The sequence below is a fragment of the Sitophilus oryzae genome, unplaced genomic scaffold, assembly GCF_002938485.1.
Source record: "Sitophilus oryzae breed Bouriz unplaced genomic scaffold, Soryzae_2.0 scaffold_1067_pilon_pilon, whole genome shotgun sequence".
In the NCBI taxonomy this organism is placed as follows: Eukaryota; Metazoa; Arthropoda; class Insecta; order Coleoptera; family Curculionidae; genus Sitophilus; species Sitophilus oryzae.
The window spans coordinates 2,084,621-2,106,936 of NW_022145690.1; the positions used below are offsets into that span (position 1 = coordinate 2,084,621).

Genomic DNA, 22,316 nt, shown 5'->3' on the forward strand with positions numbered 1-22,316 from the left:
TTTCTACGATGAAAATAAAACAAAGAACAGTTTTTATTAAAGGTTGTAGGTTGGTTATTTTAGTAAGACCTTGTCAAAACCAGAAAGGAACTCCTGTATGACCAGAAGATAATTACTAGCAGTAGTTAAAGCAGTGGAACACTTCTATGGAAGAAAGTTCTTGTTAAGAACAGACCATGCTGCTTCAAAATGGCGGTTGCAGTTTAAGAATCCTGAAGGGCAGGTAGCTAGATGGATTGAACGATTAAAAGAATTTGACTTCAACACAGAACATCGAGCTGGGACAATCCATCGGAATGCTGATGCACTTTCCAGAAGACTTTGCGCTAAGGGCTGTAAGCATTGTTCCCGAACAGAAGAGAAAGAAACGAAACTCCTAAGAACAACTGTGGTTGATGATACTTGGCAACCCAAAGTTCTTGCAAATGACCAAACCAGTAACCCAGAATTAGGTTTAGTAATTAACTGGGAAAACGCAGACCAAAGACAAATGTGGGAGGAAGTTTGCAGGTATTAGCCAAACGTGGAGTCGTACTGGGCCCAGTGGAATTCCTTGGTAACAGATAACAGATTACTTCGCCGTGTAATCGAGAGACCCGAGGGACAAGAAGAGAGAAGACAGATCGTCATTCCAAAGAAGAGGATCCTGGAAGTCTTGGAGGAAACTCAAACGAGTTTGATTAAAGGTTTACCTCTCTTAAATCTTATCGTCTCTGAATTTATACAATTTTTACAATTTTGTGAAAATGCAAGGAAAACAAATTTTAATGCTTAGAATATTAAAAGAAACCAAATAAATATGTAGGTACCTACTGTTTTTAATTATTTAGTAAAGATTGTGTTGCAATAACAAAAATAATACTAGATAATATGGTGTTTCTAAATATTGTAAAAATAGTAATAGTAGTAAAATGAGTGGGAGGAAGGTTAATCGATCGCGACATTAAGGATCTATTGTATCCCCCTTTCTTGAGTTATAACTCATCATACATGGGAATTTCCTGTTGTAAGGGGGACAGGGTATTTCCCATCCTCCTCTGAGAACATTCTTCCTCCGTGCAATGGACATCTACCTCTTACGAGGGTATATACCCTTCCACGGTTAGGTTTTGGCCTTCCACGGTTGGGTGGAGGCTAGAGGATCTGTCTCCACCTCTTTAACTTGTTCTCCCCTTAGACCTAATACCGGTGTTGTCCCGAATTTATAATAGAGGATGTTTCTCTTTCTCTATTACCTCCTTGGATTTGAGATCAATACTAATTTTGAGGACCTGTCTATGGGCCTCAAAACGACTATAACTGGTTAATAAATTAAACAAAATTATGGGAGCATTAGATGCAAAATTTAAATTTCTATTAAATTTAATTAGACCTCTTTTAGTCACCTTTTTCAATTTTGGAATGAATTTGAATGCCGTGGAATCTGGTTTTAAAGCAATATAATATAACATTTAAAACTGTTCATTTAATACCTCTTTTTACGAGTGATACTATAAGTATGAAAAAATATTCATAAAAACTTTAATAATACCATTTTTCTACAGTAGTTGAAAATTTAATTTTTTGATTAGCAATAATTTAAAAGATATACAGTAAAGACAATCATCGAAGACGATTATCGTGAGGCAAAACCGTTAAAATCAATATCAAATAGCAAAAGGAAATGAAAAGCAGTTAATGGATGTTTCGCATCTCTTCTGCATCCCGATGTGATGGAGAACCGTTGAAATTGAAATGTGTGGCTAATCGAATCAAAGGCGTACCTGAATAAATTCTATAGGTAATTCATGCTACATTTAGATAAGTATATCTTCATTATTCAGCATTTTAAATATATTCAATTTTTTAGCTTACCTAAGAATTAATCTATCAATTATTACTATACAATTTTTTACAAAATTTCCTTTTGCAGACGTAAACTGGATAACATGTTATAAACACAATACTTGAAACATAATTTTGCAAGTGAAAAAAAAATGCTAAAAAGGCTTTTTACATATTCTTAGGGTTATTTACCTCACACGACCTATAAAAAACTACTTAACAATTCAAGGCTTAAAGATGACATATGAATAAATATGTTTTTTATTCCAACCATGGTATGCATTGAAAAATGCATTTAAATTTTGATTATTCCAATTGCATGTGTTCCTGCCTTTATGTGATTATCAGTTCTTCAAAAAAATTATAATTTTTTAGTCAAGATGACAAACAAAAAATATATTTTAAGTACTTTCTTGCTACCAACTTTATAACATTGCACAACCGGACTTATTTAGTTTCAATTCAATTGTATTAAATCCCCACAAATCCACCACTGCCTTCTTGAGATAATTGATATTCGCAACGATAATAGCAATTCATAAGAGGAAATCGGAAATCGTCGAATCGAATCAATTTTGATTTTAATATATTAGATAATACTTAGCTCGCTAAATAAAAAAAATATAGAAAACTTAAACGTCCGGTATGTCGGTAACAAAGACCTTTAGAACAGAGGTTTATATAGTGTTTTATCAAAATAACTTGCTTCCGTTAAAGCAGCTTGTCTCAATATAATTGGGTTGTCTTGTATAAGTATCATATCGATGTCGTCAAACAATACAATTGAAAAAAAAACTGGCGAAACGTTCCCCAAATTACTAATATGATACCATTAATCTATGTCCTATTGTTAAGGGTACGAATGAAAATTCTATATGCGCACACATTTAAACTTATTACCATTCACATGTGTAGACAATATGGACAAAACAGTTATCAGAATACAATTTACGTTTAACTAAAAAAAAAATAGATGCGTAAATGATCAATAATGTTATTGTCCCGTATTTAATCATAATCTTTCGATTATTCATATTTTACTTTCTATTTTTTTATTCCATATTTTTAGAACCACAGATATCTATAGAATCCATCAGTGGAATTTTATGGATATGTAAAACCGAGGGGTGTCTCACTATTGGAATTACCTGTACATTTTCTTGGCAGTCGCTGGCAGTCATTGGCATTCTTATGGCAGTCGCCTATAATAATTACATGGCAGTCATAGGCAGTCTTCTTCATAGTCATTGGCAGTCGCTTAGCAGTGGAAGGATATTTTGGCAGTACGTGTACATTTTTTACCCGAGTGAGACACCCCTCGTGTAAAACCTATTAAACTAAGTCATTTCATTTGATCAAAAACACTCTGTAACAAATGAATGATTATAGACACAGGTATTACTAACAGCACTTTCAGATGGAGCGGAGCGTCCGCGACTTCGAGCAAGTACCATGAGTTTATATGAACAATTTCACATGGGCGCGTATGCCCCGTCCGACGGAGTTTGTCCGACGGCTATCTTGAAAAAACAAGGTGGACGGTCCGCTGCATGTGAAAGCGCTGTAAAGGTAGACTAAAAATATTCAGAAACATCAAATCATTACCATGAACCCTATACTAATTACCTATAAAATCATCAACTTCTCCACACCTTCGTTTGTATTTTAAACTGAAGAAAAGTGGACAAATGATGTAGTGTATGTTTATTTTAATGTCTTTTTATGGTTTGGTCTTCCAACAAAAACAAAAATTCCATACATTATTTTTTTTTGACTTCCCAAATCGTCTTTTTTACTTTCTATTTTAAATTTTAATCGTTTGCTGAGGGCTCGAGGGCAGAGATTATAATCATCATCACCATCATCATTTTCAGCTTATTCAACCATTTCCAATTATGGTGTAGCCTCCCTCACATATCTAGATACTCTCTTTGTAGTTGGGCCCATTGTTGTCCCTGCTAATTTCCTAATTCATGGTCCTATCTCAAGTTTGGTCTTCTTCTAGGTCTCTTGATTGCTCATGGGTACCTTGCTGTAATTTTGATGGTCCATCTGTTGCCTATCCTTCTTGCCAGGTGTCCTGCCCATTGCCACTTGAAGGACTTCATTCTGTAGATGACATCTTTACCTGGGCCTTTTGTCGTATCCACTCTATTCTTTTACGGTCTCTCTTGCCTCATTGCCTATTAAATTTTTTTCATGAAAAAATGAGAGCCGTCGATATCAATACAATGTTATTTTCATACTTGTTATTTTTGGAAGGATCAACCTGTTTTTTACCAATTAGAAAATATTGTTTTCAGAAATGTTAAAATATCCAAATTAACTAAAAAGCGAAGTTGCTATTCATGAGCTTATTAAATGCATTTAAAATATTAATGGTAATTACAGTAGGGTAATTAGTACCTATAATTTTCACACATTGTAGAGGAAGAAGAAAAAAATATATTATACAGCGCAGATCAAAAAGAAACTTTAAATATGCTTTTTCTATTTTCATCATCAATCATACCAACCATATACAGGGTGTTTCAAAACAAATGCGAAAAACTTCAGGGGGCGATTCCTTGTTCAAAATAAAGGGTAGTTTGCTTTATAAACGTTGGGTCAAAAGTCAACCATTAGGGAGATATCGCGGTACAAAGATGGCGGAAAAATAATGTTTTTGTTTTTTATCTTGAAAACGAAAAGAGATAGACTAATGAAATTTTACGGAAGCATTACTGTTATGAAAACACACTTTCTGGTAATTTTTACTTTTTTAAAATGAGTGGAAGGGGTTGAAATAAACTACCCCTATCATTCTTGTTAATTAAATTTAAAGAAAAATCTAATCAAACACATGCAAAAAAAATTAATTTTGATAGTTTAGTTATTTAGAAACTTTTTTATCTCTTGTGTTTTTTTGATAAAACTCACCGATTTGAAATTAAAAAATAAAATGTAAAGCATTACATGTCAGGACAAAAAACATTTTTAGATAAAGAATCTAGTGGGCAGCTGTAATTTTTTTAGGAAAAAGTCTAGTCGGCCGCTGTCACTTTTTAGGATGTTTCTAATATTGTTTTATTTGACATTACCCTACTGCAATACGTTATTATCTAGATTATTATTATTATCATTATTATCACTAGATTCTTAATCTAAAAATATTTTTAGTCCTGACATGTAATGCTTTACATTTTATTTTTTAATTTCAAATCGGTGAGTTTTATAAAAAAATACAAGAGATAAAAAAGTTTCTAAACAAACTAAACTATCCAAATTAATTTTTTTGCATGTGTTTGATAAGATTTATCTTTAAATTTCGTTGACAAGAATGATAGGGGTAGTTTATTTCAAGCCCTTCCACTCATTTTAAAAAGTGAAAAAATTACCAGAAAGTGTGTTTTCATAACAGTAATGCTTCCATAAAATTTCATTAGTCTATCTCTTTTCGTTTTCAAGATAAAAAATAAGAACATTATTTTTCCGCCATCTTTGTACCGCGATATCTCCCTAATGGTTGACTTTTGACCCAACGTTTATGAAGCAAACTACTCTTTATTTTGAACAAGGAATCACCCCCTGAAGTTTTTCGGATTTGTTTTGAAACACCCTGTATAATAGATAATATAAAAATGTTTTGAATTTTTACTAGAATCGACCCTTCATAAAAAAGACTAGATTTAAGTTACGCTTTGATCTAATCTGTATACTATTTCTTTGGTTTTTCTGCACGTGTGCAAAAAATATACTAAAACATTATATCTTAATTAAATTTTGCATTGAATTTGAGGGATATCATCTGAAAAATTATTAATTTGGAAGAAAAGCGCCAACAAGCGGCAGAAAATAATAATATTTTAGTGGTCTACTGGTCGCTGCGACCAGCCAATGGCCAGGTCGTTAGTGCGCGTTGTATCATTAGATTTAATGGTATTACAGATAGTAGCGAGCTGGTCACTGCGACCTGATCGTCAGTACGTTTGTGCCCTAAGTCAGAATAGTATATTTAAAAAAGAACCTGGCGAGTTATTTCTAAATAATAGTTCTAAAATACTAAATCGTTAAATAAATAACAACCTGTCCTATAACCAGTTATATCACTATTGCAGCCGCAATACTCAACTAATGCTCTCCTTAGTTAAAATACGCAATTTACGGTACTGTCACGATTATAAAAAAAGATAAGAGTTGTATATTTCCGTGGCGCGCTACTTTAATTAATACTGTAAACTGTACTGGTTCCACTGCAACCCCGCTTACGTAGGGGCTTAAGTCTCCCCCGTCAGGGACCGTTACTTTCGTTTCTCTTTGCCCGGATGCAAAAAGGGGAAACGATGACGAGCCGAGCTGAGCCGAGCGTCGGAGTTAAACTTTGATAACTTCTCCCTTTCGGGCGCGGGCTGATAAGCCCTAAAATATTAAACTGACTGGGAGACTAAACTCGGGCTGGAATAAGAGCGGGCGACGTGACGTGTTTTTTTTCTGGATTGGGAATTGCGGGAGAAAAAAAGTTAATAGGTGGTGGGATATTGTAGGGACGAGTTGGAATGTTAATTTCAATATGATATGGCACTTAAATAATTTATTGCTTACTGAATTAATATAAGCTTATATCGTCTTGGTTACGCTAACCATAAATAGAGTCATAGAATGTAGAATGTTTAGGAGGGGAGTTAATCACCGCGACCTTACAGACCTATTGTGGTCCCCTTTCTTGAATTATACCGAGTTATAACTCATCATACAGTCTCAGGGTTTTAACAAAAGTCAGTATCTGAGGCAGCTCCACAAAGGCCAGCTCTCCATCCTCGACATCAGCCGTACCAATGTTCATGGTACGAACGGTCGACGTCTCGGCGCACTCAGTGATAAGGTGTTCTGGTGTTTCCCTATTTTCCCCACAGAATCTGCATTCGCCGTTGTTTCTCAGCTTCAGGCTACTGAGGTGTTCGTTGAGGAGACAGATTGTTTTTACTTAAATCAAGGAAAATCTTTGCTTTTCTCGGTCGTAAGTTCTGAGGAACTTCTTCGAGTATATTTACCGTAGGAGGACACCCATTCCGTTACGGATGGAGTGTTCCATGTTTTTCAGTTCCGCTTTCAGTTGGTTCCCGCTCAGAAAAGAGAACGGTTCTGGTCCAGATAGTGGAGTGTTCACTCTTATTCTAGCTAGATAATTTGCTTTTTTATTGACTTATATTCCTTAGCGAGCAGGCACCCAGAGTAGGAGGACTTTATTTTCATAATTTTTTGAGCTTCTCTAGGCATTCTTTGACCAACTTAGAATTGATGGTTACTAAGTTGATCGCGTTTAGTACTGCTTGACTATCGGATAAGATGGTTATTTCCTGTGTTCAATAGTTCCTATCTAAGATAAATTGTACGCATCTTTCGACAGCGTAGATTTTTGCCTGGAGGATGCTGGGGTAGGTGCCCATTGATTCGGAGTATTTAGTTTTCGGTCCAAATACCCCTATCCCTGTCCCTCCTTTGCTTTTGGAAGCATCGATTTACCACGGAAATTATAAACTGCTAATAACATCGGACAATTATTGTCCCTCGGGACAGACACTTTGCCCTCGGTAGTTAACATCCTTATAATACCCTGGATATACACATAAATAACTATTATTGCCCGATTTGTAAAAAATATTCACATATTAGAGCATGCACACAGACGCTCAGTTCTTTAATACAGGCGGACTGCGCAGAACAGTTTGCACAGTTTAACTGCTAAATTTTTATTCTCATACTCTTCCCGACTATTATTTCCGCATAATGTTTTATTCGATAATTCAATAATTAAAAAAATCACTTCCCAATTTTTTGGCACACCCTGTATATGAAAAATAAAATAATAATGTAAACATTAAATAGAACTTTTTTCGATGTTTTTTATCTTTTCGTATTTTCAAACATGAATATAAAGAAAGATCGCCGCCCTGGTTATTTTGGTTACTATTGCGATTATTCACTAATACATGGTAATTTTCTACCTTTTCAGGCCTATTTATAATTAAGTGAAAGCAGCCCACAGCTAAAATTACCCGCAAATAGCTAAAAAAAAACTCAAACGGTATTATAAATAGTTACACAGAAAGTCAGTGACTTAGTATTCGCGGGTATAACGAACACAAAGGATGCCGTGAGGTTAAAAACGGTTCGCTAAACAATAGTTAAAACCCATTTTCTCAATAGCCGTTATCAGCCTGCAAATAACCAACGACTAGATAAACTACTTAAAATTGTGTCTACTTGTTTTCTCGTTCATTTTGAATCATAAGTTCATACACAATTATATGGTAAATAATAAATGAAATAATTCTTAAACAAATATTGCCCTGTTAATATTATTGGGATAAGTCCGATTTAGAATAAAAGTACAATATAATGTAATAATTAGAGATAAATAAATAATAAATAAAAGAAAAAAATTACAGGAAAAGTTAATATCTTGTTTGACCTGCGATTACAACACATACATATTAGAACTTTAGACACATTTGTCATATATTATGTTAGCTAATTAAAAATAAAACGATTTCATTCAATTATACTTACAGTTTTGTAGAATTGTATAACTAGCTCTAAGTAGTATAATTAATATCCAATAAAATTGACTCACCTGAAAATAAAAGAAAAATACATGAGTAAAGAATTAAAATAAATTGGCAAGAAATTAGCATTTCAATTTAATTGCATCTTTCAATGCACATAAAACAATTTCAATTTTCATAAAATCCACTTAAAGCCACAGCTTATTACTGCTAGCTAGGCATTTTAGCTAGTTTTTGAGCACCCGCGCTTCACCTGCCGCGCATGTTCCCGTGTAGGCTTTTTCTATTTTCATCATCAATCATACCAACCATATATAATAGATAATATAAAAATGTTTTGAATTTTTACTAGAATCGACCCTTCATAAAAAAAGACTAGATTTAAGTTTCCTTTTGATCTAATCTGTATACTATTTCTTTGGTTTTTCTGCACGTGTGCAAAAAATATACTAAAACATTATATCTTAATTAAATTTTGCGTTGAATTTGAGGGATATCATCTGAAAAATTATTAATTTGGAAGAAAAGCGCCAACAAGCGGCAGAAAATATTAATATTTTAGTAGTCTACTGGTCGCAGCGACCAGCCAATGGCCAGGTCGTTAGTGCGCGTTGTATCATTAGATTTAATGGTATTACAGGTAGCAGCGAGCTGGTCGCTGCGACCTGGGCGTCAGTACGACGCCCGTATTGACAGTTTTTAAAAAAGCTTAGACGGAGTCAGAAACCTACTTGTTTTGTTTCGTAAGATAAGCGAATATCTAGAATGGTACGAAGAGTTCTATCTAAACAAACGTAAAATCGACTGGCTGTCTAATGATTAGACTGTGGTAAAATCCGTTTAATCTTACACTGCAAATAAGAATTTTATTTTCCAACAAATCAAATAAACCTCAAATTTTTGAACGAATAAATACTGTTTTGTAATCCCCGCTGATTATTGCTATAATAAAAACCTACGTAATAACTAGAGAAACAATGGCAAGAAAAACGATAATTGAACCAAATCAAATATGGCATTATGGCAAATACAGAACGTCAAACATAACCTCGAGGAAATGAAAGAAAAAATACAAACAAATCTTTGAAGTTATTAAAATTAGTAATCAAAACTGCACAAGGACAAGGACATTATTATTTTTATGCATAAAAATTTACACCTACGTCTCCTTGAATTTGCAATATGCAAGTGTCTGCACACGAATGACGTTCTTTACAAAAATGCAAATTAGTACATATATAAATGAAATTAAAGTGTATATCTGTGATTGGACTTTAATATTTTTTATTTGTCTGTCCATTTATTCCTTCTATTGTTAAATGGATGGCCCTCACAATCGGTTCGTGAAGGGATTTTGGGTGAAAATTATTATTTTTTTAATTATTTTGAAATATTATGCTTTTTTACAGGGGTAGATAAAACTTTTAAACACATAAAACTTGAACTAAAAAGACTTTTGCCGAAAGAAATAGAACTTGAGTTGTGTAGAGAATCTACTAACTTTCCCAACTATCGTAGGGACCAACACCCCTAGAAAACAGCAGGCTCTTCTTGTAAATTGAATGTATTATTTCTTATAAAACTTTTAAAGATACAAAACTTGCTCATATGAGTTAAAAAAACCTTTTTCAGAGTTAAATAAATTATCTAACAAAATACCAAAATTGTGTAGAACCAACACCCTCGTGAAAAGAAGGCTTACATTTTACGACATCGACTGGCTAGCAGTATGCGCCAGTGTGTCAGTTTAAAATACTTCATATATGGTGTTGAAGATTATTTATAACGCTTTAAGAGGACGATTGTTATGTATTAAAAACAGGGGTGTGTACTAATTGTCCATAAATATATATTCAAATAAGAATAAATAAAGTTAATCCTAGGGTTTGATGACCAATAATTCTAGGGGTAAGATCTGAATGGTTTCAATCCTCATGAAGAACTATGAATCACGATCTGGAATATAATTAAAAACGGTGAATATTTGGAAGTCGTCACAAAGATCTGAATATCTGAATTATATAGTAGAATACAGTACTCTGATTTGGTTTTATTTGATTGTAGTGAAGGAGTATATTTAAAGCAAACTTAAAGACGATGAATTTGATTGTTTGATGTTCTAGACCAGACGCATAAATTTACACAAACACTGATAAAAAAGATAGACTTGAACTAAAGTCGTCATCGTTCTTGAAAAAAAAAATTTAGTGGCAAGAGAATTTATTTTAGCGTAAAAGAAAATATTTTGCCTGAAGAAAAACTCTCTTAACTCAAGAAAACTTGTTCTCTTGAAAAATTCGAAAATTTCTCTTGAATCTATTTTCATTCAACCAAGTGCAAGTTACTTTGTTTTAAGATAATAACAAAAATACGCTAGGAAGTACTTCATTCAAGAAACATGGCCATTTTTCCAATAGCTAAATACTCTTTTGATAAAAAATAATAACGACACGCAAAGACGATTACGATGGACGGTATATACAATCAGTCGGCAGTCCGATCAGTCTCACGTCGCATTTCATAGGTCGCACATCATAGCATACACGGGTTTTGTTGCTTGGAATTTTGCATAATTTGCTTTTTAAATGCATATCGTATAACAAATTAGTGATCGTTATTAACATGCATTTGTCATTTTATATGGACAAATTTTAGGATATATGGATTCTTTAAAGGAGTTTCTGAAAAAATGGAAATTAGAGCATTTAGTTGCTATATCTGAAGGTAAGAAACATTTACCTAATGCACCTGTATAGATAATGCATGCGTGACTAGTAATAGAATAAGAATATAGGTATCGATTTTTTTATGCAAATAATTACAACAATTTTAGAATTTCAAGTCGTCGTATTAAAAAAAACCAAAACGTGACCAAAGCTTATAATTTTAATAATTTGTTTGCTTTACTTTGATTAATTGTGATGTAACATTTTTTTGTAATTTGTAGAGTGATGCCCCAAAAAATACCAATGAGTGAAGAAGCAGAAATAACTACCTACTATCGAGGAAAATAATATCACTTTACTTACTACAGACTAGGAAAACCTAAATTTATCAGAAAATAATATACCTCGTAATATGCCTGTATATGATGTAAATTTTAGTTGAGTCAATGGTATTCGCTATTGGTTTAAGAAAAGTGTCTCTTAAATCAAGAAATGTCCCTTTTCAATCAAGAATTTTTGCATGAATCAAAGAGACTATTGTTCTTGTAGCAAGAACTTCTTTGCATATTAATTTTGGGTCAAGAGCGAAATACTTTGGACAGATAGATTCTTCTATTCTCTAAAGTAATTTTTTAAAGCTTATGAAAAGACAGTTAATGCTTTGGGCAAAGAAACATCGTTCTTGGCCCTATTGAAAAGCGCCAATCTTTTGGGGTCAAAGTCATATTCATTTCGACTGAGAGATCCTTTTTTTCAGTGAAGAAGTCAGGAAGGCATAACGGTTATAATACCATAACTTATAGTATATGTTAGTATGAAAGTAATATACAATGATGAATTGTGAAATGAAATATCCACCTTAACTGACACTGTTTTTAATTTTAAAATTTTAAACAACGTTTCGGCCAAATGTATTATAAAACTAGCAAGACTATATACTAGAGCAATGCATTCACTAGTGATGGAATTGGGTGCAGTGGAACCCGTGATATTGTTTTCTGATGACGTCAGCATTGGTACGTTTTACAAGTCAAGTTTCCATAGTTGGGTTGCTGAAGTGTTATAATTTTATATAAACACGGTTTCTTTAAATTTACACTTGTTCCATTGCGGTTTTTTGTGAACAACCCGGGCTTCCGACATTTTTATGTTGTGCTGCTTGGATCACCACACATACTCTGCAATACCCGACTTGGACAAAATATTATAAACTCATCACCTTTACCCTATTCCTGTGAGCTAGTTCTACGGTTTTTTTCTAGGATTTAAATAGATGTGAATAAAGACTCTGAACTCTCTTTAAATCAGACGATAAACAAACTATAAAGCAATCGTGAACTAAAAATAAACTTTTTGATACAGCATAAAAGAATTTTTCTAATAACATAAATATTTCGTCACAATTATTGGCTTAAACCTTGACCTGATTTTTTTGGCGAGCTAATTAAATCTATTTTATGACAAAACAGCTTACATAATCAAAAAATAGTATAATATCCACCCACTATTTCATTATAAGTTTATATTTAGATTACATTTGTATATTTAAGAGTAAACGGTGCGTGTGTATACGTAAATCTACGATTTGTCAATAAAAAATATAGATTTTAGAAATAAATCCATCTGCACTAACTACCATAAACACAGAATTAATGATTAGGTATAAAATATTGTATCAGAAAATGCAGCTATACTCTGTTTTTTTTTCTCAGGTAAGATTTCGACAGAATATGACAGAAAAAAAGCAGATGACGTCCATACCAATCTATTTATTTGACTAAAAAAAGTTTCTAATATTTTTTAAGTTAACTATGGATGGGTTTATATATAAATCCATCGTGCGTCTTGTTTTTGGCAAATTTTATTAGTTTATTTCAAAAATGACAGATCATATTGCATAGACGCAACGATGAGCGATGCATGAACGCTAAAGCATATGAACTCGCCTTAAGATTTTTGAGGCTTGTCAAAGTCTTGCCACATTATAGGTTATAAATTTGTGTCAAATTATGTCAAATAACCTGCGTTTTAGAAGATTATAAAAATTTGTGAATTGTTTTTGCATTTTAGTTCGTGTTATTACGTGTGTTTTGTGTCTTTTGAAGTTAGGTGGAAGAAAAATCAAGAGAAAATAAACTGTACACACAGAGCACGTTTATAGTTAATATTCGGTGCCCAGACAGAGAGTTTTATACACCAATAAAGTTACCATCAGTAAAGTTTGTATACCATCTCGTATAGTATACTAAAAACAGGAGTAGCTGTAAAATAACATCACACGATAGGTAAATAATAGATTTTAGTACTGCCGAAAGTTAATGTCATAAGGTACTGGTTAAAAAAATTAAGATTAAAGTTAATCAATCAACTTTTAAGGTATAAAATTCAGTAAGTGTTATTATTAATAAAATGTTTTGTTTAACTTATGTTGTGTTTCGTTTATTCCTGTGCAATTTTTTTTTATTTGTACATAAGTTATATTGATAAATATAATAATAAATGCAGGAAGTTTCTTGAAGTTTGAAAGTAAGAAATAGTTATTTTGTGGTGGGTATATGTAGTGTTTTGTTTAAAATACACCCTTGTTTGTCTTGTATTAACACCGAGATCAACACATACCGTATTTAAAAAAAAATAACTCGATTATATTTTTTCAGTTTTATAGTTTTTTTTCACAATATTTTGAAGTAATCACTTGTCACTGTCACTCAAATTTTAAATGTTTTTCTGCTATGAGTTCCAATTGTACCAACTTATTTCTTTGTAGAATAAAATAAACTACTTTGAAATTTAAATGACACGTCTATCACTGTCATGGATTTTGTCGCTGGACAGACTATAGACTCTCTTTATTCGAACTTCCTAACATATTTTAATAAGTACCTATAGCGTTATTTTCCAGCTTAAAGAATTACTGTCACACTTTGATTCTAAAGCACTAGATAGCAAGTTACTATTGTTTACGCTTTTGTAAACGTTCATTTTAGTCTATCAAACCGAGACAGAAACAAATTTAAAAATAATTTTGTCATCTAGGGACATCCTTTCCCGACAATTCGTTTTTAGCTCCTCTCAATAGCTTTATTTTTGTTGGAGATATCCGTTTTTGAAGATGACACTAACATTTTTTCGTAATTTTATATTAAAACCATGCATTTGCTTTTGGTCCTAGTCAACAGACCTAGTAATCTGTGGTCCCAAAGCAGGCCTTAATGACATAAGATTTGCTTCGTTTAATCTTCTTCTTACAGTATGTTCACTTACATGTATGTTGAACATATACATTAAGTGATACAGTTCCTTAGAGAAGCCGACAAACGGCGGTTTCTTAGCGATAAACGCTAAAAAAATAAGTCGATCGTCTCGATTCGAAATTCTCATAGGACGTCTCGCATATGAACTTGTCTCGAGAAAGCGACTGCACTATACTTCGTGCACAGCTAAATTTGTTAGCGACATACATTTGATCTATATCATCTTCAATTAAAACGAAGCAACTGCAGCGGATACAACTTCTGGACATCCAAAACCAAATCCATCTCTGCTAGAGCCAAATCCATCCACAAAACCATCTTTGCTAGAGTTCTCCCAACAGCCAACAGACAGTAATAATATGATTTTTCAATAACAGTGACATTACATAAATGATAAACACTGTTTCATAGGTCTGTTGACTGGGACTAAAAGCAAAGGCATTGTTTTAATTTAAAAATTATGAAAAAAATGTTAGTGTCTTCTTCAACAGCGAATAACAGAGAAAGAGACTAAAAAGTCAAATAATTTAGCTAGAAATTGCTTAAAAGATCATCAAAATCAGTCCACTAAAACACAATATATAAAACTTTAAAATACATCAAAATTTTGGGTGAATATTCTATGTAGGTACTCGTAATATCGATATAATGTGTCTATAAACAAAGACCAAAGAACCAAAGCCCTCCTATAAAACACCACTTACCCTACCATCAAATAATATAAATTATTAATTGAGTCAAACAAAATAACAGAACATAAATCTACAACACGAATTTACTTTTAGTAACTTTATAGGCTTACTATATTTAATATATTAACTACCTATTGTGGTGTCGATATATGTCACAATAAACAATACTAGTTACTAACTCTTTCCAATTGTCTTGTATGATTTAGATTTTCATTGGAAGAAGTGACGTGGAGCAGCTGAAACTGGCCGCCATAAAAGAGGCTCGCTCCGGCACGTGTTTCTTATTAGGTATCGGAAGAAAACGCACCACGTTCACATAAATCCTAAAAGCTCGTATGTCTATAAATTTTCTCCGTTGAAGGTGAAGGTGTTTTATGTATGTTGGCTATTTCCTTTTTCGTCGTCCATCAGTTGAAATAATTGGGTTTGTCTATGGAGGTGGTCGATGCTGAGATGTTCTAGTTAAACTGTGTACAGAGTGAACCAACAATGACATATGACTGCTTAACATGGATTTGAAAGTAGTTAAACGAATTTAATAGCACAATTCAAAAATATCTATATCAATAGACAGCATTCTGTTGACAAAGATATCTTTTAATGATTTTATATCTGAAAGTTTTCTGATAAACTATAATGATTAACCGTAACCGACGTTTGATTTTGTTTTTTAATTTCATGTAAAATTGATTTTCAAGATTTCATTTATATTGGATATATACCTGGTATATATGAAGTATATGGTATATACCTATTGAACGAAGAAGGTGGAGGGAATATTCCTACCTAGAATAGGAATCTTGCAACGGTCTAAGACACTCGAAGAAGTTTCTGAGTGCTTACGACCAAGAAAAATTAAAGATCTTTCTGGATTTAAGTAAGAACAATCTTCGGATTGTCACGGGGTTTTTAACAGGTCACTGCCTCCTTAATGAATACCTCAGTAGATTGAAACTAAGAAGAAACGGCTAATGCAGATTCTGTGGGGAAAATGGGGAAACACCAAAACACCTCATCACTGAATGCGCCGAGACGACAACCATTCGTGCCATGAACTTTGCTACGACTGATACTGTAAATGGAGAATTACTCTCGGTAAAACCATCACAGATACTAACTTTTGTCAAAGCCCTGGGACTGTATGATGAGTTATAACTCATGAAAGGGGGACACAATGGATCTGTAAGGTCGCTGTGATTAACCCCCCTCCCACTCATTCTAATAATAATTCTAATATACCCATTGAGGAATACTGTAGACATATTCCTGGTAAATACTGATATATTCCTGGTATTATCGCGGATATTTAGTATGCATAAAACGGGGAATTCCCTTATAAAATTAGGGTATTTACAACCAAACCAAACCTAAATTGCAACGCCGGCATTATGTTTTTAATATAAACTATTAGCTATTTGTGCACTCTTTTGTGCATTCTTTAACTAACTGGTGGTTTTCTGACCATTTATTCTTAGATGATTCTTTAATGATTAATTAAACCACAAATTGTTGTTAAAATAGTAAATTAATAATAAATTGTTATTATAATATTTACTATTTTGGGTCTGACCTAAAAAATGTTGTTGATTTTAGAGGTCTTTAATGTTTTCGAAATACATAATATATTGATTAAACAAAAATATTGTTTCTATACTATATTATTAATATTTAAATGACGAATGAATATAGTTATACAAAATAGTTGTTAAAATATATACATATTAATATTAAAATACAAGTGCACATAATTAAAATATTCATGTTATTCTAATGCCGAAATAAATACAAATGCAGAAAAAAACAATGATAGTTAAAATACAAATATTAAAGTAACTTTCTAAACAAAAATATAGTATAAAACATTTTAATTCTAAACAAAACACAGTTGTATAAGGTGCGTTCACACCCGCTGCGCCGCTCCACGCCGCGCCTCGCATGACATTTTTTCGATATATACTTTTGTGCGCGGTAAAAAAAATACACTTCAAAAATACAAGTTAAAAAAATGTTTTGTACGGCGCGGAGCGGCGCAGCCAGTATTTAAAGCTATAGTAGATATGCTCAGAAATTAAGAAAAATATACAGGGTGAGTCTTAAATAAGTGCATATATTTTCAGAGCTGGGAGATATCGATAAAAGAAACATATTTTTCTTTGCCGTTTTTAAGTAATAAGTCCAAAATATCCGAAATATTTTCAGTTGAAAATAAAAAAACCCGCTTAAATTTTGAGAACCACTGGATCTGGAATTTCCTTTCTTGTAAATTTAATCTACTACCTATGTTACCATATTATAAAGATATGCTTTTAACGAAAATTTAAAAAACTTCGAAAATGTTTTTCAAAAAGTTCCAATTTTTCAAAAACATTTTTTCGCGAAAAAAAACCTCATAGATGTGTTTCTGGGTCGAAATATACTACCCCTAAAAATATTTGCACTTATTTAAGACATCCTGTATATTCCAACAACTTAAAATATTCGTTAGTTTAAAAAAAGTGTTTGGTACGTTTATTTTGGTTTCTTCAATGTTTCCAAATAACACTCTATAATGCATGAACTATTGCGAAACATTATCGAGTAATGAATTAGCAAATAGATAAACATTTAAGATAAGCAATGTATTGAAATAAAAGTAATGAGGTATTTAAACCGGTTAGATATTTATATATTTTGAAATAGCACCATTCCATAATTATTTTTAAATAAATTTAGGTAGATTCAAAACAAACAACACATACATTAGTTCAACGCCTGCCTATCTAGATACTAAACAATCCGAGATATTTTGTTTATTGGTATACGCTTATTTATTATTCAAACTACACAGCGCTACATCATCTACCAAGTAAAATAATTATTGAAAAAAGTTATTTTTGATCTTAATACGGACGTTTCAGAATGATTGTGTGTGTGTGCATGGTAAACAGAATGTTAGCAACAATGTAAAAATACGATTAAGTTGTCTGCCCTAATAAAAACTGTTGTCTTCTCCTACAATTAACTATATGTCGGTTTATACAATGTGGTCCGATTCCAACGAGGCATGTTATTTTGAGGAATAATAAAAAAAATACATACAAAAAACTACAAAGTTGACAGTCAAGTTCCATTTCAAATGGAAACACATATTTCTGTTCATTTTTAACAATGGACGCATGTTAATTTAAAATTACAGTGAATACAAATTATGTTGAATATGGATAATGTAGAAGATGGCAATACTGCAAGGTTTAAATATACCATAGAGAAATCTCAAGTGAATAAACAAGTGACACTAAAAAGTTTTTTTTAATTTCCCGGAAAATGCCAAGAAAAATTCGCAAAAACTCATATTCGTGTTCTGTTCTGCGAAATATACCACCAGTTGAAATACTTGCACTTATTTCTGAGACACCCACTATATATTTTTACACTTATTATTTTTGACCCTCTCTAAACATCTATACAATAATCCTCATCAAAAAACACGATTCATTTCTCTTAATACTCTTTCGCTTATTGGGGTTAATGAGTGTTTAATTAAGCGTATAACCTCAAGTTAAAACTCCCGTCCCTAAATTTAAGCTACACCTTGTTATTTTCACTGCCGATCTGGCTCGTATGTGATATTTACATGCGAGCAATCTGTAAATGGCGAACGTACTACGTCACGACACCTGGCATAAGAAAGTTCCAAGACGGGCCCGGCTGCACAGACCCTTATCTTGCAAGCAGCCGCCATTTTCCGAACAATAGATTTCGTAATGCCTTAAATAGATTGGACGTTAAGTGACTTAACTCGAAGATATGTCGGTCCGTCGTCCTCGACATATCTCAGGCATAATGTATTAGGCGCATTATAATGCACTCGCGAAAGATGGTTAACGTTTCTTAAGGCGCGTTCGCATATACGTATCGTAGCTCACCTGGAGAATCGTTCTTGGAACCTCAGACTAATAAAAACGGAATTATTATTAAAGTACTATACAGAAAAGTCCACAGACTTCGAGACATAGGAAAATCAAGTCCATTTAGCGTGTGTCCAAAAAGTTTTCAAAAATGACAGTTTTATTTAGACCGTTTAATTTCACCTGACCTCTTGGTGAATGATTTCTTTTTATGGGGGTACATAAAATCTAAAATTTACGGCCATGAAGAAATTCAAAACTTGGAGCAGTTAAGGCAGAAAATGTTTAATGCCTTTGACACTGTCACCCCTGATATGTTATCCAATGTGAGGAGAGGAGATTTTATGATCATTTGGGTTATTGTGTAATGTAAGAACAATTTGTTTTTGAACAATTTTTGTAATTTTTTAAGTTTCATTATCCTGTTTTTTTACCGTTTACCCATTACCTACCTTGACGAACATGGGAAAACAAAGGTCCTTTTCAGGACCACAAATATTTTGATTGAAAAATTTTTTACTTTTATTTTTTTTGGATTAAAAAAACCAAAAATGTGTAATATAATACCAATTTAAAAGTGTTTTAGAAGTTTTAATACACACTATGATATAAAATTTATTATTATCATAATGTACATTATTAATACTATTATTCGAAATGACATTAAGGTCCAATTGCACCAATGATTTAAATTTTTCTTAAAAATAAGTAGAGCTTAGAATGAGCTGTATTTATATTTACTTTAATATTCACCTTAAATGAGGGAATTTGACTGATACAATTTTTGAATTTGAATTGTTTTTAATGATACTAACAATTTTAGTTCAATTTTTAATAAAATTTATTTAATATTAATAGAAATCCAAGAGATCGGAAACCTCTTTTAGCGATTTATAACATTCTCAAATGAATTACAGGTGCCTTATATTCTATGAAAACCACACAGCTTTTTCATAGTTTGCTGCAGTTGCTATAGTTATAAAAACACTAATTTTTAAGGTGTGAAAATTGTAGACACACGCTAAATGGACTTGATTTTTCCCATGTCTCGAAGTCTGTGGACCTTATTAAAAGTATAAGCTCCATAAAAACCCTGATAGATTGGTTATCAATTAAGACTCATAATTTTTTTATCATTCAATCAACGTAATCTATAAAATGAATTATAAAGTATAAAACAACAATAAAAAACAACAGGATACAAACATCACGAGAACAAGCAGGATTTAGAAGCGGCTTCAGCACATCAAAATTAGCATGGAGTATCTATGGAAGAAACTCAATCATATTCTGCCACAACCTCAAAATGCCACTTTATCTAAAGAAGAAAACATTCGCGACCAATGTGTACTACCAGTAATGACCTATGTATGCGAAATCTGGACATTTAAACTTGGACATTTAAACCTGGACATTTAAAACAGACATTATAAGGAAACTGTAGGCAGCACAACGCTCAATGGAACGAAATTATACTGGGAATAACCAAAAAAGACCGTAAAAGAATAAAGTGGAAACGATAAAAGACCCGGTAATAGATGTCATTCACAAAATCAAATCCCTCAGGTGGCAATGGGCAGGACACCTGGTAAGAAAGACTGACAACAGATAGACCACAAAAATTGCAGCACGTACCCACAAAGAATTGAGAGACCTAGAAGACCAAACCTGAGATGGGACCATATTAGGAAATTAACAGGGATAACTTGGGCCCGCATAGCCAACAATAGACAACACTGGGCGCAACTACAGAGTATCTAAATATATGAGGGAGGCTACATCATAACTGGAAATGGGTGAATAAGTTAAAAATAGTGATGATGATGATGACAACAATAATAAAATATTTTTGGGGGTTTAATAACAGGGTAATTAAAAAATATGTAAAAATTAAAAAATATGTAAAGTATAAACAATCATCAAATAATAATAAATGACTTGTAGAATGATCGAAGTTGAAGATTCAATAAATCTACAGATACAGGTCAGAACTAGAATTATTTCTATCTACTTATAGATATACAGGGTGTCTCAGATTTTAATCGGGAAAATTTAATAGACGATAGAACTTGCAAAAATAAAACAAAAAGTTCATATCAACTTGTAAGATTTGAAGCTTCCTTTTCGAGATATAGGGTACCATTAGAATTATAATATTAATTACCAATTAGAATTTATTTTTTTTTCGCAAGAAGTAAGCAAGATAGACAAAAAAAGTCAGGAGACAAAAATATAATATTTTTAATTACTGAATCCAAAAATAATATTAAACTTCTAAAAAAGCAGTGGCGTGCCTATTTTTTCCTTTAAAATAATTTAACAGTGATGCCCCACCGCCGCCCCTGGCCATTAAACTTAAATCTAATTACATCAAATTAAGTCCCATAGTAAGTATTATAAACGGGTCAAGTTATATCAAAATCGATTAAATAGTTTTTCAAATATCTTAATTTTTTTTTAAGTAACTTTAACACCCTGTATCTCGAAAAGGAAGCTTTAAATCTTACCAGTTGATATGAACTTTTTGTTATATTTTTGCAAATTCTATCGTCTATTAAATTTTCCTGATTAAAATCTGAGACACCCTGTATACAGGGTGGTCCGAACTATGTTCCGGAAACTTTGACAGCATATTCTGCAGATAACAATAAGTAAAAAAGTTCGTATAAATGTATGTCCTAAAATGCTTAGTTTCAGAGATACAGTGTGTAGAAGTTTCATTTTGTTTTCGATTTTTTCCATATAATTTCTGAAGTAACCTCAATATCTGGATGAAAATTGGTGTCTAGAAGTTTTTTGACATGAGAAATTTGATTTTGATGTCAATGACTCCTACTGGTAGAGGGCGCCACCTACATGTGTTTTAACTGTTTTGAAGCTTAATAGCTTTTTGTCCGTATCTGTATAAAACTACTGAGGGAAAAAATATACATTTCTGTGACTTTTTGCGTAATAAATATCTCTTTGTGAAAATCGCTACGGGTAACTGTTCTCAAGATATTTAGAATGGAAATAGTCAATACATGTCATTATTGAAGAAAAATAAACACGTTGAGTAGATAGTTATTTCACTGAAATAATAAATTTGGGAATTTTTTTTAATTAATCATAATTTTTTCTGCAAAAAATGATGATAAAACAGTTTCTATTGAACTTTTGACACAAAAACGTTCAAATTTATGATCTCAGTCTGATAACTATTTAGTCAACATGTTTAATTTATGGCAATGATGACAGGTATTGATAATTACCATTCCAAATATCTCGAAAATCAATACTCGCAGAGATTTTTACCAAGAGACATTTTTTACGTAAAAAACGTCGTAAATGTATATTTTTTTACTAAGTAGATTTATACAGGTACGGACAAAAAGTTATTACTTTTCAAAACATTTAAAAAATATGTAGGTGGTGCTCTCTACTAGTAGGAGTCATATTGACATCAAAA

General features: G+C 32.3%; 1 protein-coding gene across 1 annotated transcript in view; it reads right to left on the reverse strand.

Annotated features, from left to right (window-relative positions):
• The window catches only part of LOC115879224 (serine/threonine-protein kinase NLK-like), a 238,124-nt gene that overhangs the window by 108,492 nt on the left and 107,316 nt on the right, over window positions 1-22,316 (reverse strand). The gene's annotated exons all lie outside the window — the stretch shown is intronic.